General features: G+C 40.5%; 1 protein-coding gene across 12 annotated transcripts in view; it reads left to right on the top strand.

The window, feature by feature from the left end:
* Positions 1-17,403, top strand: part of LOC143269257 (disks large homolog 5-like) — a 250,098-nt gene that overhangs the window by 47,975 nt on the left and 184,720 nt on the right. For 2 of the 12 annotated variants that reach the window (XM_076554343.1, XM_076554340.1), the window contains exon 1: positions 11,254-11,744. The exons of 9 other annotated variants lie outside the window; for them this stretch is intronic. The gene's annotated coding sequence lies outside the window, so the exon portion shown is untranslated. Of the gene's footprint in view, positions 1-11,253; positions 11,745-17,403 lie in introns of those variants that run through there. One more of the 12 variants, XM_076554341.1, reaches the window with a different exon arrangement.

Here is a 17,403-nt window from a genome sequence, read left to right as displayed (position 1 = left end):
TTATCTAAGTGAAGTTGAAAGCTCACTTTGCATGCACTGTCCAGGGTTGGATTTTCCCCTCCTTAAGATTCATAATCAATATTTTGAGAAAAAAGGATGCTCAGAAATTCGGTCAGGACAATGGGGAGTAGTAGGGATGAGAACTCTGAAGTTAAGAATCCCCAGGGAAAATCCTCAGAATTTTAGAGATTGGTGGGCTCAAAAATGTTACATAGTTAGTTATGAATATTCCCCCAGAGTGGCAGTAGAGCTCACTCAAGCTATGAGGTTGTGAGTGAAGATGTGACTAGCTCTGGACAGGTCTGGTTGGAGCCACTGAGACCAGGTTAGCTCTCAGATATTGAAAGCAAGCAATTCATGGAAAGAGTATGATGACACAAACCTTGAATTCATAGACTGTGGAAAATGTAGTGGCAAGTCAGATTTCAGTGTGGGCGATGGAGAGGCATCATGAATGAAACATAAATACACACACACACACACACTCACACACTCACACACACACACAAACTAGGCATTCAATCATGGAGTGGAACATGATGTAGATCACTGCTATGGTGCTTCAACCAGTAAAAAATGGCCAAATGCCTATTTTTCTAGCCATGTGTTCTAATCCACATGCTCTTGAATAGGTGGCACTGCTATCTTTGGGTTGAAGATCCATTAGGAGAACATGAGAAGGGCAGGTAAGGGGAGAGACTCAAGAGTTGTTGCATCATACAGCTTTGTTATATGCAAACCTCACATTTCTTATCGTGACATCGCTATAAAGAGAATCCAGGACACATGGTCAGCATGGAATGCATGTTCTCCAACCAAATCTCTGGACCTAAGCATAACCCTTGCAACCTAGTACTGATGAAACTTTTAGGTGATCTGTGTCATTTCAGATTTTGAAGCTTTAAGCAAATAAATGTGATTGTCAACTTTATTTCTAAATAGATTCTTGTGAAGACCAAAAAGTTGAGGACATATTGGAATTTGGGAGCAAGGCATGTCTCCTAAACTGACATATAAACTATTTTAAGAACACAGATGACAGTATGGGGGAAAGGAAATCAGAGGAGAGAGGTGGTATAGAGAGAGGGGGGAGATACTGAGAGAGTGATTGCTCACATGAATCCAGAGATGAGGCAGTAGATCTAGATGGAAAAGTATAAAGGATTGCCTGCAAATCCCATTAATTAGAAAGAGTCCCGAGTCAGCTGTATAGTTGAGACCTCAGACAGCTTGGTCTTTCTAAAAATCAGTTGTGGAATATCACACTTCCATGAACAGATACCCTGCCCAGGATATATAGTTATTCACCCAGCAAAGACAGAAACACCTTCTGCATGGTCCTGCCTCTTATCTCACTGATGTCCCATCCAGAGGAGGGTTCATGTTCTTCCAAATGCCCTGAGATCAAGCTGACAGGGGACAGTACCTGCCTTCTACAATATTCATCTCAGCCCACTCTTGGTAGTTGGATCATGTTCAGGAAATGAACTGGGGGATAAGACTGTGCCTAGCCGGTTCTCAAAGTTCAGCCTTGAGACTCCCCCTCTGTGAATGTCAACTCTCCTGTCTTCTACAGGCAGGGGTCTGCTGGTTTCTTCTCCTTTTTACATGGTTCAGGTGACCCAAAGGAGAGCCTCCTCAAGCTTATTCACAGCTGCTCAGGATACAGCCTGGCTTCAGACTCCCCAAATCTGGCCTCAACAGCCATGAGAATGGTGCCACAGTCAACATGACTTTTTTGAGACACAGGCTCTCCTGGCACTTGCACTGCAGTCAGTCTTCAATTCTCCTCCTCATTTCCCAGTTGGTTGAGGTCAAGGCATGCATCACTATTCCAAGCTCCTTTTTTCTATTTCTAAATGTTCAAACATCCAGAAAATCCAAACTCTAAAATGATTGTGTTCTCAGACCTTTCCCACAGGCCATTCTTGACCTTTGGAAATCCAGGAGCCAGTGTTGTTTGAGTGGCTACTTCATTCCCAGCCTGAGGCCCAGATCTACAAAGGCAGGCTGTGTGAGATGGAGTTTTCCATGGTGTGATGTCACTGGGGGAGTTCCCACAGAGCAGAGCTGACTCAGGCTGCATTTTGAGGCTGGTAAAAGTGACTTTGAGCCTGACAATAGGTACCTGATAATTCTACCATTCCCTGGTCCTTAGATGGCTCCTACCTCAGGGCCTTAATCTGATCGTTCCTCCTAGTCTGTAAATCCACTGCCCTTCAGTGCAGTTGCGGAGGCCTAGACACTCTGATGCAGGAAAGTTGGGGCCCTAAAGCCAGTTTATGCTCTATAGGGGGATGCTGTTTGATGTGTTTTTGTTTTATTTATTTATAAAAAAGTTTTTTTTTCAATTTTACATACCAGTTCCTGTTTTCCCTTCCTTCACTTTTCTCATGCCTCATCACTCCCCAGCCCACCTCCCATCCACACTCTTCAGAGAGGGTCCGGTCTCCCTTGGGTAGTCAACAATGTCTGGCATACTAAATTGAGGCAGGACCAAGCAGCACCCCTCTGTGTCAATGCTGAGTAAGGTATCCCACTATAGGAAATGTGTTTCAAAAAGGCATTTTATGCACCTGGTATAAGTTCTGGTTCCATTGCCAGGGGCTGCCCAAACAAATCTAGCCACATATCTGTCACCCACGTTCAGAGGACCTAGTTTGGTCCTGTGCTAGTTCCGGCCAGAGTCCATGAGTTTCCAGCTTGGGTAAGCTATCTCTGTGGTTTTCCCCATCATGGTCTTGACCTCACTTGCTCCTGTGGTTCTCCTGCCACTCTTTAAGTGAAATCTAGGAGCTCAGCCCAGTGTTGGTTATGGATCACTGCATCTGCTTCCATCAGTTACTGGTTCAGGTTCTATTTTGACCTTTAAGGTAGTCACTAATATAATTATAGCCAAGGTATGTTCAGGCACCCTCTCCATTATTACTTGAAGTCTTAGCTGTGGTCATCCTTGTGGATTACTGGGGATTCTCCTAGCACCATGTTTCTCCCTAACAACCTAATGGTTTCCTCTATCAAGGCATCTGTTTCATTACTCTCCCTCTGTATCCCTCCCTCCACTGGGCCATCTCATTCTCTTCTGTTCCCATCACCCATCCCCTCATTTCTACCCTCTCCCACTTTACCCATGAGATCTTAACTATTTTTCCTTTCTAGGGCCCTCCATGTATGTCACTCTTAGGGTCCTCCTTTTTACATAGCTTCTCTGGGGTTGTGGATAGTACCCAGCTTACACTTTGCTTTGCATCTAATATCCATTTAAGAGAGAGCACATACCATGTTTGTCTTTCTGGGTCTGGGTAACCTCTCTCAGGATCTAGTTTCATCCATTTGTCTACATATTTCATGGTATTACTATTTTTTAGCACTGAGTAATATTCCTTTGTGTAAAGGTACCAAATTTTCATTATTCATTCTTCAGGTGAGAGCCATCTCGGTTGTTTCCAGGTTCTTGCTATTACGAATAATGCTGCTATAAATGTGTTTGAGCGAGTGAACTTGTGGTATGAAAGAGCATCTTTTGGGTATATGCCCAGTAGTGGTAATATTGGGTCTTGAGGCAGGTTGAGTCCCAATTTTCTGAGATACTGCCATACTGATTCCAGAGTGGCTGTACAAGTTTGAACTTCACCAACAGTGGAGGCTTCTTCCCCTTGCACTGCATCCTCTCCAACATAACCTGTCATTAATGGTTTGGATCTTTTTTTTGTTTGTTTGTTTTTTTTTTATTATTATTATTATTATTTTACAACACCATTCAGTTCAACATAATAGCCACAGAATCCCCTGTTCTCCCCCTCTCGCCCACCCCTCCCCCCAGCCCACCCCCCATTCCCACCTCCTCCAGATCAAGGTCTCCCCCGAGGACCGGGGTTGACCTGGTAGACTCAGTCCAGGCAGGTCCATTCCCCCCTCCCAGACCGAGCCAAGTGTCCCTGCATAAGTCCCAGGATTCAAACAGCCAACTCATGCAACGAGCCCAGGACCTGGCACCAATGCACAGCTGCCTCCCAAACAGATCAAGCCAAATGACTGTCTCACCCGTTCAGGTGGCCTGATCCAGTTGGGGGCCCCTCAGCCTTTGGTTCATAGATCCTGTGCTTCCATTCATTTGGTTATTTGTCCCGGTGCTTTATCCAACCTTGGCTTCAACAATTCTCGCTCATATAAACCCTCTTCTTACTCACTAATTAGACTCCCAGTGCTCCACCAGGGGCCCAGCCGTGGATGTCTGCCTTCAGATTCCTCAGTCCTTGGATGTGGTTTATGGCACCACTATCTGGGTGTCTGGCCATCCCATCACCAGAGTAGGTCAGTTCCAGCCGTCTCGCGACCATTGCCAGCAGTCTTTTGAGGGGGTATCTTTGTGGATCTCCGTGGGCCTCCCTAGCTCTCTGCTTCCTCCCCTTCTCACCTTCTCATGTGGTCTTCATTTACCATGGTCTCCTATTCCTTGTTCTCCCTCTCTTTTCTTGATCCAGCTAGGATCTCCCACTCTTTCCCTGGACTGTCGCCCTTCATTGTTCCCACTCATGACCAGGCTATTCATGTAGATCTCGTCCATTTCTCCGTGTCTTTTTTTGGGGTCCCGTTTTCCAGGTAGCCTCACTGGTGATGTGAGTAGCAGTCTAGTCATCCTTGTTCCACATCTAGCATCTTCCTATGAGTGAGTACATACCATATTTGTCTTTCTGAGTCTGGGTTACCTCACTCAGGATGATTTTTTCTAGATCCATCCATTTGCCTGCAAACCGTGTGATGTCATTGTTTTTCTCTGCTGAGTAGTATTCCATTGTGTATATGTGCCACAATTTATTTATCCATTCTTCAGTTGAAGGGCATCTAGGTTGTTTCCAGGTTTTGGCTATTACAAACAATGCTGATATGAACATAGCTGAGCAAGTGCTCTTGTGGTATGATTGAGCATTTCTTGGGTATATGCCCAGGAGTGGTATAGCTGGATCTTGGGGGAGATTGATTCCCAATTTTCTAAGAAAGCGCCATATTGATTTCCAAAGTGGTTGTACAAGCTTGCATTCCCACCAGCAGTGGAGGAGAGTTCCCCTAGTTCCACATCCTCTCCAGCATAAAGTGTCTTCAGTGTTTTTGATCTTAGCCACTCTGACAGGCGTAAGGTGGTATCTCAGAGTTGTCTTGATTTGCATTTCCCTGATGATTAGGGAAGTTGAGCAATTCCTTAAATGTCTTTCAGCCATTTGGGATTCCTCTGTTGAGAATTCTCTGTTTAGTTCTAAAGCCCATTTCTCAATTGGACTGTTGGTCATTTTGATGTCTAATTTCTTGAGTTCCTTATATATTCTGGATATCAGTCCTCTGTCAGATGTGGGGTTGGTGAAGATCTTTTCCCATTCTGTAGGCTGTCGCTTTGCCTTGTTGACCGTATCCTTTGCTCTACAAAAGCTTCTCAGTTTCAAGAGGTCCCATTGATTGATTGTTTGTCTCAGTGTCTGCGCTACTGGTGTTATATTTAGGAAGTGATCTCCTATGCCAAGGCGTTCAAGACTATTTCCTACTTTCTCTTCTTAAAGGTTCAGAGTAGCTGGATTTATGTTGAGGTCTTTGATCCACTTGGACTTAAGTTTTGTGCACGGTGACAGATATGGATCTATTTGCATCCTTCTACACGCTGATATCCAGTTATGCCAGTACCATTTGTTGAAGATGCTTTCTTTTTTCCATTGTACACTTTTGGCTTCTTTGTCAAAAATTATATGTCCATAGGTGTGTGGGTTAATGTCAGGGTCTTCAATTCGATTCCATTGGTCCACATGTCGGTTTTTATGCCAATACCAGGCTGTTTTTATTACTGTAGCTCTATAGTAGAGCTTGAAGTCGGGAATTGTGATGCCTCCAGAAGTTGTTTTATTGTACAGGTTTCTTTTAGCTATCCTGGGTTTTTTGTTTTTCCATATGAAGTTGAGTATTGTTCTTTCCAGATCTGTAAAGAATTGTGTTGGTATTTTGATGGGGATTGCATTGAATCTGTAAATTGCTTTTGGTAAGATTGCCATTTTTACTATGTTAACCCTGCCTATCCATGAGCATGGGAGATCTTTCCATTTTCTGAGATCTTCTTCAATTTCTTTTTTCAGGGACTTAAAGTTCTTGTCATATAGGTCCTTCACTTGCTTGGTTAGTGTTACCCCAAGGTATTTTATGTCATTTTTGGCTATTGTAAAGGGTGATGTATCTCTAATTGCCTTCTCAGCTTCTTTGTCCATTGTATATAGGAGGGCTACTGATTTTTTTGAGTTGATCTTGTATCCTGCTATGTTGCTGAAGGTGTTTATAAGCTTTATCAATTCCTGGGTGGAATCTTTGGGGTCACTCAAGTATACTATCATGTCGTCTGCAAATAGGGAAAGCTTGACTTCTTCCTTTCCAATTTGAATCCCCTTAATCTCCTTATGTTGTCTTATTGCTCTGGCTAGAACTTCAAGTACTATATTGAATAAGTATGGGGAGAGTGGACAGCCTTGTCTCGTTCCTGATTTTAGTGGAATTGCTTTGAGTTTCTCTCCATTTAATTTGATGTTGGCTGTTGGTTTGCTATATATTGCCTTTATTATGTTTAGGTATGTTCCCTGTATTCCTGATCGCTCCAAGACTTTTATCATGAAGGGGTGTTGGATTTTGTCAAATGCCTTTTCTGCATCTAGTGAGATGATCATGTGGTTTTTTTCTTTGAGTTTGTTTATATGGTGTATTACATTGATGGACTTTCGTATGTTGAACCACCCTTGCATCCCTGGGATGAAGCCTACTTGATCATGGTGGATAATTGTTCTGATGTGTTCTTGGAGTCTGTTTGCCAGTATTTTATTGAGTATTTTTGCATCAATGTTCATGAGGGAGATCGGTCTGTAGTTCTCTTTCTTTGTTGCATCCTTGTTTGGTTTAGGAATCAGGGTAATTGTAGCCTCATAGAAGGAGTTTGGTAATGTTCCTTCTGTTTCTATTATGTGGAACAATTTAGAGAGTATTGGTATTAACTCTTCTTTGAAGATCTGGTAGAATTCTGCGCTGAAACCATCTGGTCCTGGGCTTTTTTTTGGTTGGGAGACCTTTAATGACTGTTTCTATTTCCTTAGGGGTTATTGGACTATTTAAATAGTTTATCTAGTCTTGATTAAACTTAGGTATGTGGTATCTATCCAGAAAAATGTCCATTTCTTTTAGGTTTTCCAGTTTTGTGGAGTAGAGGTTTTTGAAATATGACCTTATAATTCTCTGGATTTCCTCAATGTCTGTTGTTATGTCCCCCTTTTCATTTCTGATTTTGTTGATTTGGATTCTCTCTCTCTGTCTTTTGGTTAGTTTGGATAAGGGCTTGTCTATCTTGTTGATTTTCTCAAAGAACCAACTCTTTGTTTCATTAATTTTTTGTATTATTCTCTTAGTTTCTAATTTATTAATTTCACCTCTCACTTTGATAATTTCCTGGCGTCTATTCTTCCTGGGAGACTTTGCTTCTTCTTGTTCTAGAGCTTTCAGATGTGCTGTTAATTCACTAGTGTGCGATTTCTCCAACTTCTTTATGTGGGCATTTAGTGCTATGAATTTCCCTCTTAACACTGCTTTCATAGTGTCCCATAAGTTTGGGTATGTGGTGTCTTCATTTTCATTGATCTCTAGGAAGTCTTTAATTTCTTTCTTTATTTCTTCCTTAACCCATTGGTGATTCAGTTGAGCATTATTCAGTTTCCATGAGGTTGTAGGTTTTCTGTAGTTTTTGTTGTTGTTGAAATCTAGCTTTAAACCATGGTGATCTGATAGAACACAGGAGGTTATTCTGATTGTTTTGTATCTGTTGAGATTTGCTTTGTGGCCAAGTATGTGGTCGATTTTAGAGAAAGTTCCATGGGGTGCTGAGAAGAAATTATATTCTTTCTTGTTAGGATGAAATGTTCTGTAGATATCTATTAGGTCCAATTGGGTCATGACATCGGTTAAGTCCTTTATTTCTCTGTTAAGTTTCGATTTGGGAGATCTGTCCAGTGGTGAAAGTGGGGTGTTGAGATCTCCCACTATTAATGTGTGGGGTTTTATATGTGGTTTAAGCTTTAGTAATGTTTCTTTTACATATGTGGGTGCCCTTGTGTTTGGGGCATATATGTTCAGAATTGAAACTTCATCTTGGTCGATCTTTCCTGTGACGAGGATGTAATGTCATTCTTGATCTCTTTTGATTGATTTTAGTTTGAAGTCTATTTTGTTGGATATCAGGATGGCTACCCCTGCTTGTTTCTTAAGACCATTTGATTGAAAAGTCTTTTCCCAGCCTTTTATTCTTAGGTAGTGTCTATCTTTGAATTTGAGATGTGTTTCTTGTATGCAGCAGAAAGATGGGTCCTGCTTTCGTATCCATTCTGTAAGTCTATGTATTTTTATAGGTGAATTAAGTCCGTTGATATTAAGGGATATTAATGACCAGTGATTTTTCATCCCTGTTATTTTTGGTGGTAGTGTGTGTGTACTTCTCTTCTTTGGGGTTTACTGTTGTGGCTTTATCTATTGCCTGTGTTTTCAAGTGTGTATCTGACTTCCCTCGGTTGGAATTTTCCTTCTAGTGCTTTCTGTAGGGCTGGGTTTGTGGATAGGTATTGTTTAAATCTGGCTTTGTCTTCGAATGTCTTGTTCCTTCCGTCTATGATGATTGAAAGTTTTGCTGGGTATATTAGTCTGGGCTGACATCCATGGTCTCTTAGTGTCTGCATTACATCTGTCCAGCTCCTTCTGGCTTTCAAAGTCTCCATTGAGAAATCGGGTGTTATTCTGATGGGTTTACCTTTATAGGTCACTTGGCATTTTTCCTTGGCTGCTCTTAATATTCTTTCTTTATTCTGTACATTTAGTTGTTTAATTATTATGTGTCGAGGGGACTTTTTTGGGGGGTCTAGTCTGTTTGGTGTTCTATAGGCTTCTTGTATCTTCATAGGCATTTCCTTCTTTAAGTTGGGAAAGTTTTCTTCTATAATTTTGTTGAATATATTTTCTGTGCCTTTGAGTTGGTATTCTTCACCTTCTTCTATCCCTATAATTCGTAGGTTTGGTCTTTTTATGGTGTCCCAGATTTCTTGGACATTTTGGTTCATGATTTTGTTGGCTTTAGTGTTTCCTTCGACTGATGGAACTATTTCTTCTACTGTAACTTCAATGCCAGAAATCCTCTCTTCCATCTCTTGCATTCTGTTGGTTATACTTGCATCCAAAGTTCCTGATCTTTTACTCAGGTTTTCTATTTCCAGCATTCCCTCTGTTTGTGTCTTTTTTATTTTTTCAATTTCCCTTTTCAGTTCTTGGACTGTTTCCTTTGTTTGTTTCATTGCTTTTTCATGATTTTCTTTCAGTGCTTTATTGTTTTCTTCCAGGATTTTAATGTTTTCTTCCAGGACTTTATTGTTTTCTTGGAGGGCTTTATTGTTTTCTTCTAATTTGTTTGCCCTTTCCTCTAGTTGTTTACAGCGTTCTTCCAATTTTCTTGTCTTTTCCTCTACACAAGCCTCTACCTTCTTCATGAAGTTACTCATAAGGCTACTTTCTTCTGCTTCTTCCAATTTTTGGTGTTCAGGTCTAGATGTTGGAGGCGAGCTAGGTTCTGGTGATGCTGTATTGCTCTTCATTTTGCTGTATGTACTTCTGCTTTGACGTCTGCCCATCTCCTTGTGGTTCCTTCTTGGTCTTATCAGTGTACTTGTTTCAGAAAGAGCTGACAGACTCAGGAAGACTCTCTCTGTTGTCCAAAAGGGAGTTCTCTTGTCCAACTCTTTGGTCCAGAAGGGAAGTCAGGGGCAAGCTCTGGTCCAGAATGGCAGTCGGGGACAGGCTGGGAGCTGGGGGCTGGTCTCTAAGTCTCAGGAAGTGGCTGGGGTCTTGGGCAGATGGGCGTGGGGGCAGGGCGCGGAGACTGCAGGGGCTGCCGGGGGCTTGGAAAAGGGGATCCCTCCCGGTGGGGCTAGAAGGGGAACTGCCCGGTGGCCAGAACCTGGTGCCAAGTTGGGCAGGTCCTCCCGGGGTGGCTGGTGGCCAGGGATGGGGTCCGGGCTGGACCCAGGCACTCACCACTGGTCCAGAAGGGAAGTCGTCCAATGGTTTGGATCTTATTCATTCTGACATATGTAAGATGGTATCTTAGTGTCATTTTGATTTGCATTTCCCTGATGGCTAAGCATTTTGAGCAATTCCTTAAATGTCTTTTGGGCATTTAATATTCTTCTGTTGTGAATTCTCTGTTTAAATGTGTATCCCATTTTTTAAGTTGGATTATGTGGTATTTTGATGTCTAGTTTCTTGAGCTGTTTATATATTTTGGAGATCAGCCCTCTGTCAGATGTGGGTTTGGTGAAAATCTTTTCCCATTCTGTAGGCTGCCATTTCATCTTGTTTACCCTCTCATTTGCCTTACATAAGCTTCTCAGCTGTAGGAATGTCAGCTATTGGTGAAATTATTAAGGCCACTCCACATAGTTAAAAGGGAGGTTAATTTTATTACAAGTGAAGGGATAGGTACCAGTGTCTGGGAAAGGTGTTTTGCAGTCCAGCAGTGTTCTCTGGAGAACTCTGCTCAGTCTGCCTCCAGCGTCCAGGGTCCAGGAACCAAGAGAACTGACCCATCTGGATCTCGGGTCTTCATGGTCCTCTCTCAGCCCTGCCTTGTAGATGTGACAGTTACCAAAACCTCAGTGGGGTTTGGAACTTCTAGATCAAAGATGGAATGGCTACCCACTACATCTCCCCTTTTTTGTCTAAATAAGAAAGTTCTAACCTAATACAAGACTATATACAAAGGATTGGTAATCAAATATTGTGAAGGAGTAATGAGGCATAGTGACCTAGATAAGATGGAACTTCAACCAATACGAACAATATCAAGGAAGAAACACATACTAAAATTCAGAGAAGTCTAGAGTGTAGGTAAATAGCTTGTTACAGTCATCATTCCAAAAGGTGTCCTATCATAAAGAACCTGAATCTAATATTAATAATATGTTCTATCTAATACACACACACACACACACACACATATATATATATATATATATATATATATATATATATATATATTAAATATAACTGCTAGTCTTCAAAGATAGAAAGGTAGATTATTGAATCTACTTTTAAAATGGAACTACTAGTTTTAAATATTTCAGAATGGATTGGATTTTTATATATTATATATAAATTATGTATATTGATACAGATTTGAGATTGATTTTGTTAGAAAATACTGCACATATACTTCTATCTTGTTCAGTGTATCATTCCTATACAGTTCATTTCACAATGCAATGCAATTTTCAGTCCTTGAAAGTTATTGCCAACTATTTAGGATAATAAAGAAATGCAGGTTAGCATTTTGTCATTACAATGAAACCTGTAGTCATATTAGCTCTGTCCTCAAGGTCAAGCAGAAATATATTTTAGATAGACAGGTCATCTTAAAGCACTTCAGAGATCTGCAGAATATGACATTTAAAATGATAACATATATTTTTTTTCTTTTTTTATGACTATGAGACATGTCTGTTCCTGGGAGCATCAATCTACTTCAAAGAAGATGATGGGAAGTGAAGAAACTCTATATAGTGTTTACTTTATTTGTATCAAATGTTAGCCACTGGGTAAGAACGTGACCTTATATCAACTGCTGACAGTATGCTTTCCAAAATGGACAAGCGGGACACACACAAAAAAAGACTGTTGCACCTTGCAAAGACAAGGTAGGAATGCCCTTCAAAAAATCTTGCTTCACAGATGAGTCTGTAAAATATGCTAGGCCTGTAGGCCAAAGATGGATGCCCCAATGTTGCAGAGAAATCTTGAGTGACAGTCTAGGCAACAAAATGTTTGTGTCATTTCTCACATATTTTGGAAGTTGCTTAGTTATATTTCCTATATACTCAATATTATTTCCTTCTCGGGTCTCTGAAGGAGTTGAATATTAGATAGTTATAGTTTTTCTTGTTAAGATATTCAGAAAATATACTCACTAAAGAGGTGTAAAGTATATAAGTTTGAAAGACATCAAAAGCTATTTTTCGGTTGGTAATGCAAATTAGGATAGAAGGTGAATTAGACACAGTCGTTGCAACAGTTAATGAAAATAGAGGTCATAAATTAGAAACAGAGCAAAGAGGAGTATAGTGAGGATTCAGAAGGATGAAAAAGAAGAGAATAATGTAATTATAATCTCAAAAATAATGGAAAAGTATTTCATGTCATAAAAAGGAAAATTGCTACACAACACTTGACCCGTTCCTTAAAATGTTAGTTGTTTCTACAATTTCACATTCTCCCTCGGAGCTCTGCAAAGGCACTGAAGGCAAACACCAGTCCTGAAGTCCCTGGTGAATCAACCATTTTATGTTGGACCTCTTCTGTGAGCACAGCTCAGTGCTCTATCATGCCCAGTGAATTGGCCGTAAAGCACTGCTTCTCTCATATTTTATCAGAAAAACACCATCCTTCCTTCATCATCTTCCAGTGGGTGTGTGATACCTCTGCTTGTGATAACCAAGCATCCCCAATGCTTCCTGTGAGCCAGTCCATCAGGAAATAATTTCTTTCAGGTATCAGTAGATTACATAGCCTGTATTTCAAGGAGGTTTAAGTAAGTGCATGACTTACTTTCCCACTTCTATTGCACTCAGATTGATCTCATCTGTTCTCATAGCCTACAATGCCATGAGCCAAGCTTTGCCAGGAGGTTTCATTGATCTTTTGAAAGTCTTTTCTAATTCAAGTTGTTGAGAGACAGAATACTTACTCCCTGACTAAGACAGGCTCTTTTTGCAGTCCATTTTAAGGCTATCAAATGAATGTTCTAGCATGGGTTTTCCTTTTCTTTGTATAAAGGGTTGAACCTTAGTGGCCTCTTCTGTCACCATTATTCCAAACAGAGAATTACATTCTAATTGTATACAAGTGTACTGAATTTTGGCCTAAGGAATTTTAATGAATACAGCAGTTTCAAATCTGATCTTGATTTTTTTATCTTCCATAAAACTTCTAACTTATGATTAACTCTATTTTTTGGCTTTCTGTATATCTTTCCATTTCCATTTAGAAATCTCTACTTATTTTATTTTTTTAACAAAAATTTATTTAGTCAGAAAACGTATTTGTGAACTTCATGGCAGAGAACTAATATACATTGAATATATCAACTCATTGAATTCATTATATGTAAATTGCATTTGGCATATAAAGAAACAAACTCAGATGGTATGTTTGCAAGTTCCTAAAGTATAAAGTTGTTAGATGTTTGTTTGGGGCTGGTTTTAAGCACAACTCACATTTTTTAACAAATGCGCTTTTACACAAGATTTTTAGTTTCACAGTGTCAGATATCTGAGGAATGTCACATTTTAGCAAGTTCTGGGGAAGACAGGGATTACAAAGACTTGGGGTGGGGAAATATGAAGAATGAAACCCACAGAGAAAAGTTTTTTGTTATGATGTAATTAATATTTTCTAAGGCCCTGTAAAAACTCAGGGAGGCAAAAGTGGTTATAATATCCTGGATGAATAAGGGAAGATCAAGAAAAAGGAGGAATAGAAGAGGAAGAGTAATAGTAGGAGAAGATGGATGGATAGGGGTAAATAGATGGTTGGATTGATAGAGATAGGTGATGGAAAGTTAGATAGATAGATAGATAGATAGATAGATAGATAGATAGATAGATAGATAGATAGATAGACAGACAGGAATACATACAGTTTTTCAGTCTATACACTACAGTGGTTATTGAGTCCTCCAAAGGGAGAATGGACTTGGAACATTTGTCCTTTTTTTCACATTGGTCAGAGAACTAGATCTGGGTGAAGAACTCAGAATTTTTTCTTTCAGCATCTGTGGACCTTTGAATCTGGACAATTCTATGACTTCTGGTTCCCAGATATAGCCCTCAAATTTAGTTCCATTCCAATTGTCTCTGTGGTCCCACTTTTTCTTTATGCTGATATGTGAGGTGATGTGGGACAAATCCTGGTCATCCAGGGAGCCTTGGCATTCTAGTCTCCCAAGAACCTTTCTAAATAAATGTTCCAGGTATTGTATAGAACTCTAGAAGAGGAACAAGGAAACCTGAATACAGCAGATGATACAGAAAGGTTGTGGCAAAACAGATTGAGTTCTAGCATGGTGATATGGATTATTATAATGGAGAGGCAACATTTTCTGGTCCAGAAATATTAACAGGCTAGATACACTGAAGATTACATTTATACCATTTTTTCTCAGAGCTGAGGACCAAGCCCAAGGCCTTGTACTTGCTAGGCAAGCACTCTACCACTGAGCTAAATCCCCATAGCCAAATTTTTAAGGACATATTTTAGAGAAAAATCAGAAGGAAATGGAGGATTTAAAACTACCAATGTCTGATGCCACGTCATAGGCTTTTCTAGAATGTGATGGACTGATCGAGTTTGCCTCTGGGGATGTTATTTTTATAAAGACAGCAAACTTAGTAGGTGGTTCCCTAGCATTGGGCTCAGCATCACAAGGACACCCCATTAAATAACTTGTCTGTAATCCTTTAATTAAAGTGGAGTTGCAGCAAGTTGATGAAGTGAAATGTAGAAGTCCTGCAGTTGAAAGGTCAGGATGGGATGTTTCACTCCAGAATGTTAATCAAGAAAAATCAGAATAAAGAAAATTAAATATAGGAGGAAGTCTGACAATGTGTGAGAAAAGTCTTTATTTGTTAATGCTTTGGTGATTGGTATTACACATCATCCTGGGACTGTAAAAAAATAATACAATGGGATCCTTCTTTGAGAAATCATTTCCACACTTGATATAATATTTTATATTAAGTTCAACTCTCTGAAATCTTGTAAGAAAAAAAGAAACTATGGAACATGTTTCTTTTAAACATCTTCTTCTGTTAAAGAAGTCAAAAAGAATTATTGAAGCAGATTTTGGGTTAGTCCAAGCTTCATGGGAGGAAGGGTTACTCCTATGTTATTTTTGAGACTTGTTTATTCCTAAAATTATCGGCTGAAGTCAAGATTTGAAGTTTTATCAGGCCACAACAGCATGCAGTAGTATAACACCATTTGTATTATACTATGTCCGTATTCATTGGTTATTCTAATGAGAGCTTGGATCATATGGGTGAGTAGCACATCCTGGCTTGCATGTATTGAGGATGGTATGTGTTATAAGTGAAATGTTTCTGATCCTCACAGTTGGTACTGAGGATGTCAACTTATATCTGTAGATGAAGTCTGTCAGTCTAAGATTTTCAACAAACATTCTTCTGTGTGTCTCTTTTGAGGCTTTGATTGACTGTAAAATATCAAGCGAAATCAAGATCTGGGATCAGAGTGCCTCAAGGTTCCCTCTAACTACCAAATATGTTAATGATGTCCATTCGCTTTCATCTGTAAGGGAGCCATTGGCTCCTTTGGAACATGGTGTTTCAGGCTCCCTTTTGGTTAGAGTGTTGGATGAAGAAGAGAGTATTCTGCCCAAACACCCTTAAAGTTCAGGGCTTCTGAGTTTAATTCTTCCTCAGTAGGCTGCAGGTCTCCACTGATAGCAGTCAATGGTCAGGCATGCTTCCCTTCTTGGATTGCCTGGACTCATTTCACACAGAGATTGGTCCCTGGCTACTTGATATTAGTGTTTGGCCTAGGAAGAGTTTTCCATTGTGGTTGGAGCAGGCTCCATTTAAATTGTCTCTTCAAACTGCACTTCCTAGGGTCAACATTAAGTCTGACCACATATCTCTAATTGGGTTAGCACGAGCTAACTTGATTTTTGGGTTTGTGTTTAATCTTCATCAAGGTCAATGGTTGGCCTGTAACATTTCCACTTTTGGTTTTGCCTGGTTTGTTTTTTGAGCTTTGTATGAGCTCTGAATTCTTCCCAGTCATTACTTGCCCCAGACCTACTTCTTCATTTGGTCCTTGGTGTTTTCAGAATGAGGATTAGAGCTGGGTATGGCTGTTTTCTTGGTTTTCTCTGGGTGTTATTTTAGGGGTAGCTCAGCCCCATATCTCTTCTTGATTAGGACCCAGGCATTTCAAAGCTAGAATGGGACTCTGTCCCACTACTTTGCTTGGTTTTGGCCTGGTCTTTGTCAGCATTAAGGTTATGATGTGGCCCAAATCTCTTCTTGTTTAGGTCCATACTTTGTCAGGGTAAGGATTTTAAGCAGCCAATTTTTTTTTCTTGATTTGTCTTTGGCCTCTTTCATTTATGAGAATATCCCTGGTCGTCTTCTCTCCTTGTTTTGTCTCTGGCTCTTGTCAGGGTAAGTGTTAGGTCCTTGTGTTCTCCATTTCCTGTTTTGCCCTGGCCTCTTTCTTTTTGTTGGGGGTGGGGGAAGGAAAGGATTTATTTGGCCTACATTTCCACATCATAGTAGACCATTGAAGGAAGTCAGTACAGGAACTCCAACAGGGCCAGAACCTGAAGGTAGGAGCTAATGCAGAGGGCACGGAGAGGTGCTGTTTACTGACTTGTTTCTCATGGTTTGCTCAGCAAGCTTTCTTCTAGAACCCAAGACCACCAGCCCAGGGGTCCTCACAATTCCTCGGGCCTTTTCCTATCAATCACTAAGAGAATGCCCTACAGGTTTGTCTGCAGTCTGATCTTCTGGAGGCAGTTTCTTAATTGAGGTTCCCACCTCTCCGATGATTTTGGCTTCTGTCAGGTTGACATAAAACTATCCAGCAAATGTAATTATATCAAAAAATTGAACATTTAAAAAAATCTTCAATACATGCCTTCTGTAGAGTGCAAAAGACATTGTACGTTTGGTCTTGTAGCTTTGTAGGTTTGAACTTCCACAAACTAAAAATATTAAGAAAAAATATTGGAACTGGGCATATATTGTCTTTTGTTTTTATCATTTCCTAACAGTTTTACATAATAACTACTTACATAGCATAACCCGATATTCTACATTTTTTTCCTTTTATTTTACAATACCATTCAGTTCTACATATCAGCCACAGATTCCCTTGTTCTCCCCTCTCCTCCAGGGCAAAGCCTCCACCGAGGACTGAGATCGACCTGGTAGACTCAGTCCAGGCAGGTCCAGTCCTCTCCTCCCAGACTGAGCAAAGGGTCCCTGCATAAGCCCCAGGTTTCAAACAGCCAACTCATGCAATGAGCACAGGACCCGGTCCCACTGCCTAAATGCCTCCCAAACAAATCAAGCCAATCAACTGTCTCACCTATTCAGAGGGCCTGATCCAGTTGGGGGCCCCTCAGCCTTTGGTTCATAGTTCATGTGTTTCCATTCGTTTGGCTATTTGTCCCTGTGCTTTATCCAACCTTGGTTTCAACAATTCCTACTCCTATAAACCCTCCTCTTTCTCATTAATTAGACTCCCGGCGCTCCACTTGGAGCCTAGCCGTGGATG

The sequence above is a fragment of the Peromyscus maniculatus genome, chromosome 18, assembly GCF_049852395.1.
Source record: "Peromyscus maniculatus bairdii isolate BWxNUB_F1_BW_parent chromosome 18, HU_Pman_BW_mat_3.1, whole genome shotgun sequence".
NCBI lineage: Eukaryota > Metazoa > Chordata > Mammalia > Rodentia > Cricetidae > Peromyscus > Peromyscus maniculatus.
Note: the sequence above shows the minus strand (reverse complement) of the source record. Positions and strands in the feature narration are given on the sequence as shown.